Source organism: Somniosus microcephalus, chromosome 4 (assembly GCF_052327205.1).
Source record: "Somniosus microcephalus isolate GS21.2 chromosome 4, FLI_Smic_1.0, whole genome shotgun sequence".
Classification (NCBI taxonomy): domain Eukaryota; kingdom Metazoa; phylum Chordata; class Chondrichthyes; order Squaliformes; family Somniosidae; genus Somniosus; species Somniosus microcephalus.
In genome coordinates this window covers 28,427,323-28,444,501 of record NC_140990.1, presented here as the reverse complement: position 1 = coordinate 28,444,501, position 17,179 = coordinate 28,427,323, and the positions used below count along the sequence as shown (strand labels likewise).

At 49.1% G+C, this 17,179-nt stretch overlaps 2 pseudogenes; one reads left to right on the top strand and one right to left on the bottom strand.

Moving 5' to 3' along the window:
- Positions 1 to 17,179, top strand: part of LOC147118473 (uncharacterized) — a 177,793-nt pseudogene that overhangs the window by 121,516 nt on the left and 39,098 nt on the right.
- The window catches only part of LOC147118476 (uncharacterized), a 42,559-nt pseudogene that overhangs the window by 18,893 nt on the left and 6,487 nt on the right, over positions 1 to 17,179 (bottom strand).

Sequence of the window (17,179 nt, the reverse complement as noted above, 5' to 3'; positions counted from 1 at the left end):
TCAGTGTGAGAGGTTGCAGCCCCTGTATAGTTACCTGAAGGGGCTGCTCCTCAACTCTTGGTTACACTTTAGCCCCACGCTCCTAATCTTTGGCCGCCCGGTGTGGAGGGGGTGGGTAAGTCGGAGGATCTTCTCCTGGACCTGCTCTTGGGCCTGGTGAAAACAGTAATTTGTAGGTCCAGGATAGGCGGGGCCCATGGCGGGGTCACTCTGGCTGCCTGCCTCTCTCCCGTGGTCTTGTCCCTGCCCGGGTGGCCCTGGAGAGGGAGCAGGCGGTGTCCACCGGTTCACTTGATACCTTCCTCGACCGGTGGGCACGGAAGGTATCAAGAGGCGATAATCGATCCTCACAATCACATTGTGATGTAATTATTAATTGTGTGTGTGTCACAAATACATTTCTTCTATTCTGATACAAAAGCTCTACTAGACATGTTAAACTACTAGTTATTTAATCCGGGCTGCAGCTGCTGAAAGGTTGACTGTACTGAGGTTTGTGGCCAGAGCTGGCAGACGTGTTGTTCTGAAGTCTGATGTCTCACACCTGAAGAGTCTGTTTATGTCGTGTTGTAATGACCTTTTTCTGTTGCCTGGTGTCAGAAATAGAAATCGAAGGGAGATGATGGCCCAGAAATTCGGGTCTTCACGAGTGAGTACGCACGGGGTACTCACCCGTAGGCCCGATGGAAGTGCCGGTTTCCTGCAGGCACTGCGCATGCGCGGGAAACCGGCACTTCCGTTCTTCTGAATGAAGAAGTTCAGAGGTCGCACGCGTGCGTGGGGGAGGCTGCGCGTGCGCATCAAACTTTGTTTTTTTTCACAGGTTTTCCCGGGAGGGTAAGCCTGCAGAATTTAGAAATATAAAAACCAGGCATAAGGCCTGCTTTTTACAAGGTAAGTGGTGAATTAATTAAAATTAAAACATTTTTTCCACAGGTTTATTATTTTTAAATAAAATTATTTTTTCAAAAATTTAAATTATTGTTTAAAATAGTTATTTCATGTAATTTATAGTTTATTTAAAAAATGTGATTAAAAAAAATGTATTTGAAGATTTAGTGCTATTTTGGGGCCGTAGTATTTATAAGTCTTGACAGCACTTCCTGTCAGACTTATGAATGGAGCATTCCCTGCTCCGATTGGCTCCCCGTGGCCCACGTGATCCCAGGGGATGCATCGAATTAACTGCACCCCTGGGATACGCAAGCACTGCGCGCCAGCAGCTGGACCAGGCCCCGGATCGGAATCCCACGGGAGCCCAGAGCTCAATGGCCGGCGCGCAAGGTAAGTGCAGATCGGGGGCTTACACCCGCAGGAAGCCCCCAACCCGAATTTCTGGGCCGATGCCTCACTCTGTTAATCAACTCGTTGACACATTCCCATGCATTTCCTTTCTTAATTTACAAAGATCACAACTCCATTAGTGAACAATGGATTGCCAGTCTGCCACTTTTTAGTGAGACTTGAAAGGATTCGCTGTGAAGCTACACCTGCCCATCTGTCTGTGTGTCACTGTGTTTGGATTGTGTTAGACAACAGTCCTAATATCTCGCCTACATCCATTACAATTTTTGAAATGTTAGATTGTACTTGGAAGAAGCTGAGTTTGAATCTGACAATTCTGAAATTGGGAGCTGTTAATGATTTCGGTTTTTCACGTAACTATATAGTGATGTGATCAGTCAAAGCAAATTAAAAGATGCTGCTATTTACTGAACACAATTGAATAATTCTACAAGGATGCTATCGCAGTCTTGCTCAGTATTAACTACACCCCCCAATTTAGTGTCATCTGCAAATTTTGAAATTGTACTTCTGATTCCCAAGTCCAAATCATTCATGTAAATGGTGAACAACAGTGGTCCCAGCACCGATCCCCGTGGAACACCACTTCCCACCTCCCGCCCATCTGAGTAAATACCTTTAACTCATCCCGTCACTATAACTGGACTTGACTCCATTCCGTGCCGAGGGGATTGCTGTACCAGACGGGAGGGGAAACATTTGGGGACTCTCGATTCTCCACCAATTCCCATTCCCCTTTCTGGTGGATAATGGAGGTGCCACTGTGTGTAATGTGCAAGTCAGTAAGAATTATCAGCAAGGATTAATCAGCACTTTGTAATTGGAGATGTTCATCAGTGGAAACTTTCAGACAATAAATTGTAGATTTTACACCAAAGATTAATATACGATTGAAGTAAAAGTTCATAATTTTATTGTAAAATAATTCAGGGACTTTCATCAGAAATTAAGGGGAAAGATCAGTCAGCGGTTCTTAAATAAACACTGCAGCCCCGACAAGTCAATCAGCTATATATCCAGAATATTAAACTCCAGCCCAGTTATAGGGGTTATTAACATCAGCAGAAACAAACCCCAACTGTCAGAATGAACATGGTTCAGTCCTGGATGTGATTAAGAGCAGAATCCAATCCCTGCAGTCACATGTGAAATCACTGATGTGTCAGCAGGTTAGGTGATCGACTAAATCCCTTCTCACACACAGAGCAGATGAACGGCCTCTCCCCAGTGTGAACTCGCTGCTGTGTCAGCAGTTTGGATGACTGATTAAATCCCTTCTCACACACGGAGCAGGTGACCAGCCTCACCCCAGTGTAAACTCGCTGATGTGTCTGGAGAATGCACAAGCAAGTGAATCCCTTCTCACACACGGAGCAGGTGACCAGCCTCTCCCCAGTGTGACTGTGTTGATGAGTTTCCAGCTGAGACGGGTAATGGAATCCCTTCCCACAGTCCCCACATTTCCACGGATACTCCGTGGTGCGGGTGTCCTTGTGTCTCTCCAGGTTGGACAATTGGTTGAAACCTCGTCCACACACACAACACGTGTCCGGTTTCTCCCCACTGTGAATGGTGCGATGTTTTTTCAGGCTGTGTAACTGGTTAAAGCTCTTCCCACAGTCAGTGCACTGGAACACTCTCACTCGGGTGTGTGTGTCTCGGTGCTTTTCCAGTCACACTGATGTTTGAAATCTTTTCCCACAGACAGAACAGACAAACATTTCTCCTTCCACATTCAAAGGCCGATGATATTCAGGTTCTGATGAATGGAGTGACTGTCAGATCTTGATGTGATGTTTGGTTTGAGTTTGCGGTGTGTAAATGCTGCCCTTCTCACAGCCTGTAAAAGGAGTTTACAAAAGCCATCACTGTGAGTCCAGGATAGAAATCGACAAGATTCTCACCTCCTGGTTCCTGGCCAAGGGGGCCGCGCATGCGCCCTGCTGCCCCCTGAGCCTCTCAAGATGGCGGCCGTTACCCCGGGCCTGTCACCGGGAGAAAGCCCCGCAGCTGCCGCCCCGCTTGGGCAAACGCCCGGCCCGGAGGCTCTTGTTCGGGGCCTGAGGCCCACCCCGGGTGTGTGTGAAGCAGATAATGTTGAGTGTTTTAATAATGGGGCCTGGGGCCGCACTCGGGGTGTGTGCAGCCCTCGTCACCCCGGGGTTTATTTTTTTAAATTAAACATATTTATTTAAAAATGGTAGTACTTGTTACAACTCATCAATTACATAATAAATCCATTACATTCATTAGCCACAATAAAACAAAGCCTTAAAAACAGCTTTAGGGTTAACAGTACAAATGCAGTGGTAAATTTTACAGATAAACCAATAATATTAACAGTACAGGTACCCATAGTGAAAAACAATTTTACACCAGTCCTATTGGTAATCTAGTAACTCTTTGTTTTTGCTTGGTCTTACCAGTTGTCCTTTTTTACAAACATTCAAGTACAACAGTACTTATACAACTCATCAATTACATAGTAAATCCATTACGTTCATTGACCACAATAAAAAGGATAAAGCCTCAAAAAACAGCTTTATGGTCAACAATATAAATACAATAATAAATTTTTACAGGTAAATCAATAATGTTTACAGTAGAAACTGCCACTATTTAATAAATCATGAAAAGAAAGAACCCGTATGTGATGAAATATTCCATTCATCACTCATCAGTATTTCTCTGCCTGTGACTGTGGTTGGTTTCAGTTTCATTTCCATTGTATTGTACTGTGTGTAGGGCTCCGCCCATACCTGGCTCCTATGTAAGCTGGCCCAGCCTGCAGCACATCCAGTACGGCAGACCTCTGGATGGAAGATACATTCTCCTCTGTGTGTTACCTTCTAAGTCAATAAAAGCCTTGTTTTGTTTCGCTAACATCGAGTCTCGGATTTATTGAGGCACATCAATTTTATTGACTTAATTTTCAACACAATGGATCAACTCTTGAAACCCGAACGTTTGGATTTGGACCAGCATGCTTCGGACGCATCGGCACGCTTCGGACACTGGTTTATGTGTATGGAATTCTTCCTGGACAATTCCGCAGCCGTCAAAGACGCTACGGACGCTGCGAGTATGAAACTCGGAATTCTGCGGAATTGGGCAAGCCACCGGGTTTACCCCCTCATCCAAGACGCCGACACGTACCCGGCCGCCTGCGACATCTTAAAGGCGCATTACCAGCAGCCTACGAATGAGGTGTATGCTAGGCATCTGCTCGCTACTCGCGCACAGCGACCTGGGGAATCGGTGGAGGAGTTCCTAGGCACCCTGAAAACGCTTGGCAAAGATTGCAAGTGCCAAGATGTAAAAGCCGCAGTGTACACTGACGAGCTTGTTCGCGATGCCTTTATCACAGGCCTCAGCTCCACTTACATCCGGCAGAGACTGCTGGAAAAAAACGGGATTGGACCTGAAACAGGCTGCGGACACAGCACGATCCCTGGATGTGGCCCAGAGAAACTCGGACGCCTACTCTTCAGCCCGCGCCGTCCACGCCACCACGTGTGCACCAAGGGCGCCGCCATCTTGGAAGGCATCTTCCCCGCCCGGCAGCCCGACACCGTCGGGGCCCCGCTCTCCCCCCAGAAGCCCTACGACAGCCGCGATGCATCGGGGACCCAACTGCTTCTTCTGCGGGCAGCCGAAGCACACCAGAAACCTGTGCCCGGCGAAAGGCACCACCTGCTTTAAGTGCAGTAAGAAGGGGCACTTCGGGAAGGTGTGCAGAGGGAACCCCGCCGGAAAACCCGCCACCGCCGCGTGTGCGCCGTGGGAGCGGCCATCTTGGACGCCATCTTGCCCGACCTCGTGGGGTCCGCCATCTTGTGAGCAGGCAGCGTGGACGCCATCTTGTCTCGATCAGGGCCCTACAGTAGCATCGGTCACAGTGGACCAGACCAGGCCGCACCCGCTATCCAAATCAATGGTGGACATCGAGGTAAACGGGTGCAGGGTTAAATGTTTAATTGACAGTGGAAGCACGGAGAGTTTTATCCACCCTGAACTGGTACAACAACTCTCCCTAAAGGTGGTCCCTACTCGGGGTACCATCTCTATGGCTGATAAAACCCAGACATCAACCATTATGGGTTACTGCACGGTACAATTGTCCGTTAACGGAACTGTATACGATAATTTTAAAGTATTAATCATGAAGAATCTATGTGCGAGCGTGATCTTGGGCCTGGATTTCCAGTGCTACCACCAAAGCATCACGCTCAATTACGGTGGGTCCCAGCCGCCCCTCACAGTGTGCGGTCTGGCTACCCTGAAGGTAAAGCCGCCTTCGCTATTCGCGAACCTTACCCCTAACTGCCGGCCAATAGCGACCAAAAGCAGGAGGTACAGCTGGGAGGACAGGTGGTTTATCGCGACCGAGGTAGACAGGCTCCTGAAAGAGCGCATTATTGAACGCAGCAATAGCCCATGGCGCGCCCAAGTGGTGGTGGTAAGGGGTAGCGAGAAGAAACGGATGGTGATCGACTATAGCCAAACGATCAACAGGTACACCCAACTAGACGCCTACCCGCTACCCCGCATATCAGAAATGGCGAACCAAATCGCCCAATACCGGGTGTTCTCCACCATCGACCTCAAGTCAGCATACCACCAGCTCCCTATCAGACCAGAGGACCGCCCGTACACAGTCTTCGAGGCGAACGGACGCCTCTACCAATTCCTCAGAGTCCCCTTTGGGGTGACGAATGGGGTCTCGGTCTTCCAGAGGGAGATGGACCGCATGGTCGATGACTACCACTTGCAGGCAACCTTCCCCTACCTCGACAACGTCACCATCTGTGGTCACAACCAGCAGGATCACGACTCGAACCTCGAGAGGTTCCTGAAAACCGCACAAAAACTCAACCTCACCTACAACGAGGACAAGTGTGTTTACAACACCACGCGCCTCTGCATACTAGGCAGCGTGGTGGAGAATGGGGAAATCGGACCAGACCCCGACCGATTGCGCCCCCTACGGGAGCTGCCCCTGCCCAACACTCCCAAAGCCCTGAAAAGGTGCCTGGGGTTATTTTCTTATTATTCCCAATGGGTCCCCAACTACTCCGACAAAGCCCGCCCCCTCTTGAAAGCATCCTCTTTTCCGCTCTCTGCTGAGGCCCATGCCGCCTTCAAAAGCATTAAGCAGGATATTGAGCGGGCCACGCTACAGGCAGTGGACGAGAACACTCCCTTTCAAGTGGAAAGTGAAGCGTCTGACTTTGCCTTGGCGGCCACCCTCAACCAGGCGGGGCGGCCCGTAGCTTTCTTCTCGAGGACCCTCCAAGGGCCCGAGATCAGACACTCCTCCGTAGAAAAGGAGGCCCAAGCCATCGTGGAAGCAGTGCGCCACTGGCGCCACTACCTAGCCGGCAAACGCTTCACCCTACTTACCGACCAGCGGTCGGTAGCGTTTATGTTCAATAATAAACAGAGGGGGAAGATTAAAAATGATAAGATTCTTAGGTGGCAGATCGAGCTCTCCACCTTCGATTATGACATCATTTACCGGCCATGGGCCCTTAACGAATCCCCCGACGCCCTCTCACGAGGGATGTGTGCCAGCGCCACCGGGGATCGGCTACAGACCCTCCACAATGACCTCTGCCACCCAGGGGTCACGCGGCTGTTCCACTTCATAAAGTCCCGCAACTTACCCTACTCGATTGAGGAAGTTCGGTCCCTGACCAGGAACTGTCGCACTTGCGCTGAGTGCAAGCCTCGGTTCTACCGCCCAGATAGAGCCCACTTAATCAAAGCTACATGGCCCTTTGAGCGGCTCAGCTTAGATTTCAAGGGCCCCCTCCTGTCCGTCGACCGCAATGTTTACTTCCTGAACATTGTGGACAAATACTCTCGTTTCCCATTCGCCTTCCCCTGCCCAGACATGACCAGCGCCACGGTCATTAAATGCCTCAATAGCCTGTTCTGCCTGTTCGGTATGCCGAGCTACATCCATACGGATAGGGGGGCGTCCTTCATGAGTGAAGAGCTACGCCAGTACATGCTGTCCAGGGGGATCGCCACGAGCCGTACCACCAGCTACAACCCTCGGGGTAACGGTCAAGTGGAGCGAGAGAACGGGACAGTATGGAAAGCAGTCACTCTAGCTCTAAGGACCAAAGGCCTCCCTATCTCCCGCTGGCAGGAAGTCCTCCCAGATGTGCTCCATTCGATACGGTCGCTATTGTGTACTGCCACTAATGCCATGCCTCACGAGCGAATGTTTGTCTTTCCCCGGAAATCCACCTCAGGCGTATCCATGCCGTCATGGCTCTCCACCCCAGGTCTGGTATTCGTGCGAAGGCATGTGAGGGGCCACAAGACGGACCCTCTCATGGAGTCAGTGCACCTACTCCATGCCAACCCCCAATACGCGTATGTCCGGCACGCCGACGGAAGGGAGGACACCGTGTCCATAAAAGACGTCGCCCCAGCCGGTAACGACAACAACCACGACAACAGCAGCAACAACGACCACAGCAACTCTTACCCACCTACTACTCTCTCATCAACCCCGGAAGAACATCGACCAACGGAACCCCCACCAACTACCCCTTCAACAACCCTGGCGGCACCCCCGGCAGAGACCCAGGAGGCCACCGGGGACACCCAGCCGACACCCGCGGCACCACAACAGCCACGTCGGTCGCAGAGGACTATCAAACCCCCGAACAGACTAAATCTATAGAAGGGGTGAATGTGATGAAATATTCCATTCATCACTCATCAGTATTTCTCTGCCTGTGACTGTGGTTGGTTTCAGTTTCATTTCCATTGTATTGTACTGTGTGTAGGGCTCCGCCCATACCTGGCTCCTATGTAAGCTGGCCCAGCCTGCAGCACATCCAGTACGGCAGACCTCTGGATGGAAGATACATTCTCCTCTGTGTGTTACCTTCTAAGTCAATAAAAGCCTTGTTTTGTTTTGCTAACATTGAGTCTCGGATTTATTGAGGCACATCACCGTATACACCAGTCCCACTGGCATCGCTCAATCATTCGGTCATTCATTCCTCCATTCGTTCGTTCGCTCAAGCGTAAATTCCATTGTGCATGTCTGCGTGCATGCGTGTCATTTGTCTACCTGCGTGCATTCGTTCATCCGTCCAGACAGGCCTCACGCTCACCCAATAGGATGCCAACTTTCATCCTGGGGAGTGAAGGCCCTTCATTCGGTCGAACGTAAGTTCCATTGTGTATGCGTGTGTGCGTGCATATTATTTGTGTCCGCATATGTGCATTCACTTGAGCGTTCATTCGTTCGTACATTGAGGAAGGCTTTAACACTAAATAACACCACAATATACAAAGTCCCATAACCATATCTGAAATCAATTAAAGCTTCAAGTAAACTACTTTTAACCAGAAACCCGAAACTTCTTCAACAAAACAGGTAAATACCAGTTCAGCGCCAGTCCTACTGGCACTCTAATAACTCCTCATTTTCACTTGATGTTATCCAACCATATAATGTCATGATCCTTGTCCACAGTCTTCAACTTTTCCACAGAAAAGAAGCCGGCCACTTTCTCAAATCCCGTAAAAGAAGAAAACGACTACTCAAATTTCCTTCTTCTTGCTGTTATCACACACAGGACCCAGCCATCAAGACATTGATTATTCCTTGCCGATATTACTTTGTTTTGCCTTTTATTTTCCTTTTTTCCTTTTTCACTTTTATCCCGTTCTCTTTTCCCATCTTATGGCTGTTCAAGCACCATACTATAGATAGGAACAGTCTGTCTTTCCTCCACCAAATGGCGGCGCACAAACCCGATCCCATCACCGAGAAAAAGCCTCACAGCTGCCACCAAACGGCGCACAGATGGGGCCGCTGGAAGCCATTCGGGCCGGAGACCGTTCTTCAACTTTAGAAACCATGCAGCATGCTCACCCACAGCATCGCCCGACTCCGCTTCTGTCGACCAGCCGCTCCACCCTAGGCCCCCCGCCTGGGGTCCTCCGTGCTGGGCCTCCCACCTAGGACACTCTCCTCTGGGCCTTCTGCACTGGGCCCTCCGCACTGGCATTCCCCGTGAGCAGCCGGGGTGTGGAGCAGCCCATTCACACAGCACCGAGCAGAGCTGAGCTGCTGAGAATCTCGCAGCCTCCCCCGGGGTTCATGAACCCGCTCCCTGAGCTCGGGGTGTGAGCGGCCCGCGTCCCCCCGGGGTTCATGAACCCGCTCTCCCTGAGCTCTCTCACCTGATGTGTCAGCGGCTGCTGCCAAGGCCCGCGCATGCTCAGCTCACACTGCCCGGGTGATTGACGGGAGCTCCGGACCAATAGGAAGAACGGGGCGGGGCTGGAGGACTGAGCCGACGGTGGGTCCTCCAACCAATCGGAGTGTGTGAGGGGCGGGGCTTTAGGCACCCAGTGGGCGGGGCTCAGTCCAGAGCTCCCTCATTGGCTGAAACTCTGCATCATTTTCAAACCTGATTTCTCTCAAACTCCAGGAGAAAACTGGGCCTTTCTGTTGTGGCTTTAAACAGATGAAACCCTGTGGGGTGGAGCAAACATTGCAACATTTGGTAGTGAAATGGATTCATTCAGGACAGACAGCAGGGATTATTTCAGGAAATAACTCAGTGTAGTGAGAAAGGAAATGCAGTGGATGTTGTGTAGATGGATTGTCAAAAGGTGTTTGATAAGGTGCCGGACAGGAGGCTCGTTGATCAAATTGAGGCTCACGGTATTAAAGGGAGTGAGGCAGCGTGGATAGGAAGTTGACTCCCTTCTTCATCTCCCAGCCTCACCATTTCTCTGTCTTTCATTATTTCCCATGGTCTTGTTGAATTTTGCACCAGTTTTCAGCTCCCATTATCAAGAAGTTCAAAACATTTATCTCCTATCTGATGTCCGCGGTCCTGATTTTGACCCAGCGACGATGAAGGAACAGTGATATACTTCTAAATCAAGATGGTGTGTGACTTGGAGGGGAACTTGGAGGTGGAATTTGGAGTGTTCCCATGCGCCTGCTGCCCTTGTCCTTCTAGGTGGAAGAGGTCGTGGGTTTGGGCGGTGCTGCCGAAGAAGCCTAGGTGAGTTGCTGCAGTGCATCTTGTAGATGGTACACACTGCAGCCACGGTACGCCAGTGGTGGACGGAGTGAATGCTTAAGGTGGTTGATTGGGTACCAATCAAACAGGCTGCTTTGTCCTGGATGGTGTCGAGCTTCTTGAGTGTTGTTGGAGCTGCACTCATCCAGGCAAGTGGAGAGTATTCCATCACACTCCTTGTGCCTTGTAGATGGTGGAAAGGCTTTGGGGAGTCAGGAGGTGAGACACTCATCACAGAATACCCAGCCTCTGACCTGCTCTTGTTGCCACAGTATTTATGTGGCTGGTCCAGTTATGTTTCTGGTCAATGGTGACCCCCCAGGGTGTTGATGGTGGAGGATTCGGCGATGGTAATGCCGTTGAATGTCAAGGGGCGGTGGTTACATTCTCGCTTGTTGGAGATAGTCATTGACTGGCACTTCTGTGGCGCAAATGTTACCTGCCACTTATCAGCCCAAGCCTGAATGTCATCCAGGTCTTGTTGAATGCGGGCATGGACTGCTTCATTATCTGAGGAGTTGTGAATGGCACTGAACACTGTGCAGTCATCAGCGAACATCCCCATTTTTGACCTTATGTTGGAGGGAAGGTCATTGATGAAGCAACTGAAGATGGTTGGGCCTAGGACACGGCCCTGAGGAACTCCAGCAGCAATGTCCTGGGGCTGTGAAGATTGACCACCAACCACCACAACCATCTTCCTTTGTGCCAGGTATGACTTCTGCCCTGGGAGTGTTTGATGGGACAGTGTAGAGGGAGCTTTACTCTGTATCTAACCCGTGCTGTACCTGCCCTGGGAGTGTTTGATGCGACAGTGTAGAGGGAGCTTTACTCTGTATCTAGCCCGTGCTGTACCTGCCCTGGGAGCGTTTGATGGACAGTGTAGAGGGAGTTTTACTCTGTAACTCACCCATGTTGTACCTGCCCTGGGAGTGTTTGATGGGACAGTGTAGACGGAGCTTTACTCTGTATCTAACCTGTGCTGTTCCTGCCCTGGGAGTGTTTGATGGGACAGTGTAGAGGGAGCTTTACTCTGTATCTAACCCGTGCTGTACCTGCCCTGGGAGTGTTTGATGGGACAGTGTAGAGGGAGCTTTACTCTGTATCTAACCCGTGCTGTACCTGCCCTGGGAGTGTTTGATGGGACAGTGTAGAGGGAGCTTTACTCTGTATCTAACCCGTGCTGTACCTGCCCTGGGAGTGTTTGATGGGACAGTGTAGAGGGAGCTTTACTCTGTATCTAACCCGTGCTGTATCTGCCCTGGGAGTATTTGATGGGACAGTGTAGTGGGAGCTTTACTCTGTATCTAATCCATGCTGTACCTGTCCTGGGAGTGTTTGATGGGACAGTGTAGAGGGAGCTTTACTCTGTATCTAACCTGTGCTGTACCTGCCCTGGGAGTGTTTGATGGGACAGTGTAGAGGGAGCTTTACTCTGTATCTAATCCATGCTGCACCTGTCCTGGGAGTGTTTGATGGGACAGTGTAGAGGGAGCTTTACTCTGTATCTAACCTGTGCTGTACCTGCCCTGGGAGAGTTTGATGGGACAGTGTAGAGGGAGCTTTACTCTCTATCTAACCCGTGCTGTACCTGCCCTGGGAGTGTCTGATGGGACAGTGTAGAGGGAGCTTTACTCTGTATCTAACCCGTGCTGTACCTGACTGGAGAGTGCTTCAGGCAGACACTCTGTGTTCAGAACACCCCATTCCCCAGCACTGACATCCATCAGCTCGATGAGAATATTTAACCCAAAGATAAGAGAAACCCATCAGTTTCTCCCCGGACACAGATCCGGAGGGACAGTGAGTGTCCTGAACATTTTTGTGCGGTGTGCTCGATAGTTCATCCCTGGGTCTGAGCCGTTTAGTGATGATTTGAATTTGAGGCCCTCTAGTTCCTGACTCACCGACTGGTGGAAATAGTTTTTCCTCATTTACCGGATCAAATTCTGAACACCTCCCTCAGATCCCCAATTACCCTTTATTCGAATGAAAAGAGCCCCAGTTTCAATAGAGTTTAGAAGAATGAGAGGGGATCTCATTGAAACTTATAAAATTCGAACAGGACTAGACAGACTAGATGCAGGAAGGATGTTCCCGATGGCCGGGAGTCCAGAACCAGGGGTCACAGTCTAAGGATAAGGGGTAAGCCATTTAGGACAGAGATGAGGAGGAATTTCTTCACCCAGAGAGTGGTGAACCTGTGGAATTCTCTACCACAGAAGGCAGGTGAGGCCAATTCATTAAATATATTCAAGAAGGAGTTAGATATATTTCTTGACGCTAAAGGGATCAAGGGATATGGGGAGAAGGCAGGGACAGGGTACTAAGTTTGGATGATCAGCCATGATCTCATTAAATAGCGGGGCGGGCTCGAGGGGCCAAATGGCTCCTATCTTCTATGTTTCTATGTTTCTCTAATCTCTCCTGATAACTAAAGGCTCTCTTCCCTGGTATCATCTCAGTGAATCTCTCTGCACCTTCTCCACGGCCTTGACATCCTTCCTGGTGTAAGATGCCCCAAAACTTGACCCAATATTCTAACTGCAGCCTCACCAATGATTTGTACAGGTTTCCATGACCTCTGCCCTTTTGTACTCTACACCCCTATTTATAAAACCGAGGATCCCTCGTGCTTTTCAAACTACTTTATCAACTTGTCCTCCCACTTTTAAAGGTTTGTGTATCTGAGCCGCTTGTTTCCTACAATACAGCACTGTCAGTGTTAAGTCTGTGTGTTATAGTGATAATTACTACACAGACTACAAGAGTAAATTGAACAGGTCTTTACTGGTTGGAGGTAGGGACTATATTGAATACAATATCACTACACAGTGCTTATATACCGGTGTGGTCACCACCGGTATTACGTATACAGCAGCCAGAGAAAGTAGTACATCTCTTAAGGTGGAACAGGCTTAAGTTCTCTTAAGGTGGAACAGGTTACATACACCACAGTCCTCCCTTTTTAGCTTAGCAGTCATATCCCCATTTAACATAACATAATAACATATATATAACTTCAGGTATAACAGTTCAAAGGTTCAGTCTCTCAGGAGGCTTTCTGATGCGGCTTGGATAACGCCTCTCAGTAGTCTCTGATTCTTGTTGTTGAGGTGCCTCCTCTATTTGGTTTCCAATGTATTGGGTGTCATCATCATCAAGTACATTCCTTGCCGAGGTAGATGCTTCAGGTTCATTAACGTCTTCCACAGTTGTCTCTGTCACAACCATGGGTTCGACCCTTGCGCTCGACTCTACCAGTTGATCCGCATGATGCCTTATCACATTATGACCAATATCTACTGTGTACATCAGAGGTCCTTGTCTGGCCCGAATTGTTCCGGACTGCCATTTTTCGTTTCCATAGCCCCTTGCCAACACTGGTTGTCCTACGTCGAAAGTTCGAGTGGTCTTGTTGTTAATATGCCGAAACTGTTTGTTTTCCACTTCCCTCCGCACATTTGGTTTTAACAAGTCCAACTTGGACCGCAACCTCCTGTTATAAAACATCATGGCAGGACTTTCGTTAGTCACTGCATGATCGGCGTTTCGATATGACATCAGGAACTTGTCGACCTTGTGTTGCAGCGGAATCTGATCATCGTTCATGGCCTTAATTGCCTTTTTGAATGTCTGGACAAATCTTTCAGCCAACCCGTTTGTCGCTGGATGATATGGGGCAGAGGTATAATGTTTTACTCCATTCTTCTTTAAGAATTGTCGGAATTCTTCCGATACAAACTGTGGTCCGTTGTCCGAACAGATCTGTTCTGGCAATCCGTTCCTTGCGAATATTGTTCTTAACACCGCAATTGTCTTTTCTGAAGTAGTGGTATTCATCTTGATGACTTCTGGCCATTTGGAATGTGCGTCCACCGCGATTAGGAACATGGAGTCCATGAATGGACCAGCAAAGTCAATGTGTACGCGTTGCCATGGGGCTGAAGGCCATTCCCATGGGTGTAGCGGTGCTATCGGAGGTGCATTTTGCACTTTTTGGCACCCAGCGCAGCTTTTTGTTAACTCCTCAATCTGTTGGTCAATACCCGGCCACCATACATAAGCCCTAGCAAGACTTTTCATTTTAACTCCCCCCAGATGACCTTCATGCAGTTGGCCATCCTTTCACTGTCACCTCGTAGACTCTGGACAGTGTCGGGTCATTCCTAGTTTCTCTTTCAATACTTGCATTGGTGACTGGTAAACACTCGATGATGGTCGAATGAAATAACTCAACAGGGTCAACTTTCGTCGTGTCTTCTTCTTCAGGTAGTGGCAGGCGCGACAGCCCATCAGCATTGCCATGCTGTTTCATACCTTTGAATTCTATTTGATATTGATGTGCCCCTAGGAAAAGAGACCATCTCTGGAGACGCTGCGCTGTCATCACTGAAACACCCTTCTTAGGGTTAAAAATGGATACCAACGGTTGATGGTCTGTCAGAAGTGTGAATTTTTGGCCCTGCAGGTAATGATTAAACTTCTTCACTCCCCATACAAGGCTAAGAGCCTCCCTATCGATCTGCGCATAGTTGCACTCAGCGGAGGTCAATGATCTGGATGCAAACGCGACTGGCCTTTCCGTGCCATTTGGCAACTTGTGTGAGAGTACTGCCCCAATACCATATGGAGAAGCATCACAAGCCAACCGAATGGGCAGTGTCGGGTTGAAGTGAGCCAACACTTCCCCTGAGGTGATCAATTCTTTGCTTTTGCGAAATGCCTTCTTACAGTTTTCGCCCCATTCCCATGGTACCCCTTTCTGTAAAAGAGCGTTTAACGGGTGCAGTACCGTGGATAAATTTGGCAGAAATTTATGGTAATAGTTAATTAATCCTAGAAACGACCTCAACTGAGAGACATTCTCCGGAGCAGGAGCCTTTACAACTGCCTCAATCTTGTCAGGAGACTTATGAAGCCCCTCCCGGTCAATGACATGGCCACAGTACGAGATCCGCTTCTGGAAGAACTCACATTTCTGCCGATTTACTCTAAGTCCATACTCTATCAGTCTGTTGAGCACCAGTTCCAAGTTTGCGAGATGTTGTTCATCACCATCACCTGTGATCAGAATATCATCCAGGTAACATTGTGTGCCTGGAATTCCCTGTAATACCTGCTCCATGGCCCTCTGCCAAATTGCTGGAGCCGATGCCACTCCAAAAACCAGCCTATTGTACCGGTACAACCCTCGATGCGTGTTGATTGTGAGGTATTGGCGTGACTCTTCCTCAACCTCCATCTGCAAGTACGCCTGCGCCAGGTCTATAACATAGTAACATAGTAACATAGAGATAGGAACAGGAGTAGGCCATTCGGCCCTTCGAGCCTGCTCCGCCATTCAATGAGATCATGGCTGATCTTCGTCTGAGATCATAGCTGATCTTACCAGTTCAGTACCCCGTCCCCGCCTTTTCTCCGTAACCCTTAATCCCCTTAGCCTTCAGAAATATATCCAATTCTCTCTTGAAAATATTTATTGAATTAGCCTTCACAGCCCTCTGTGGCAGGGAATTCCACAGGCTCACCACTCTTTGAGTGAAGAAATTCTTCCTCATCTCTGTTTTAAATGATTTGCCCGCTATTTTTAGACTGTGGCCCCTGGTTCTGTGCTCCCCTGCCATTGGAAACATTCTCTCTGAATTCAGCCTGTCCAGGCCTGCCATAATTTTATATGTTTCGATGAGATCCCCTCTCAATCTTCTAAACTCCAGTGAGTACAAGCCCAAACTATTCAATCTCTCCTCGTAGGTCATTCCCGCCATTCCAGGTATCAGCCTGGTGAATCGCCGCTGCACTCTTTCCATGGCAAGAACATCCTTCCGCAGATGGGGCGACCAAAACTGTACACAATACTCCAGATGCGGTCTCACCAGCACCTTGTACAGCTGTAGTAAGGTATCCCTATTCCTATACTCGAACCCCCTTGATATGAAGGCCAACATACCATTTGCCTTCTTAATCGCCTGTTGCACCTGCATGCTCTCCTTCAGTGACTGGTGCACAAGAACACCCAGGTCCCTCTGCACTTCCCCATCTCCCAATCTATTGCCATTTAGATAATAATCCACCCTCCTGTTTTTACCCCCAAAGTGGATAACCTCGCATTTATCCACATTGTAGTGCATCTGCCACGTATCCGCCCATTCCCCCAACCTGTCCAAATCGCACTGTAGCCTCCTGACATCCTCATCAGAGCCCACCCCTCCTCCTAGTTTAGTGTCGTCAGCGAATTTGGAAATATTGCATCCAATTCCCTGATCCAGATCATTTATATATATTGTGAACAGCTGGGGTCCCAGGACAGATCCTTGCGGCACCCCGCTGGTCACTGCCTGCCACTCCGAAAACGAGCCGTTTATTCCAACTCTCTGTTTTCTATCCGCCAGCCAGTTCTCTATCCACGTTAATACTTTGCCCCCAATCCCATGAGCCTTAATTTTGCATGATAATCTTTTGTGTGGAACCTTATCGAAGGCTTTCTGGAAGTCAAGGTACACCACATCCACTGGCTCTCCCCCATCTATTTTACCAGTTACTTCCTCAAAAAATTCCAGCAGATTAGTCAAACACGATTTACCCTTTGTAAATCCATGTTGACTCTGTCCGATCCTTTCCCCATTTGTCAAGTGCTCCGCTATTTTATCCTTAATAATGGACTCTAGCATTTTGCCCACAACCGATGTAAGGCTTACTGGTCTATAATTCCCTGCTTTCTCTCTACCCCCCTTTTTAAATATTGGGGTAACATTAGCTACCCTCCAATCCACGGGTACTGTTCCCGAGTCAATGGAGTTCCG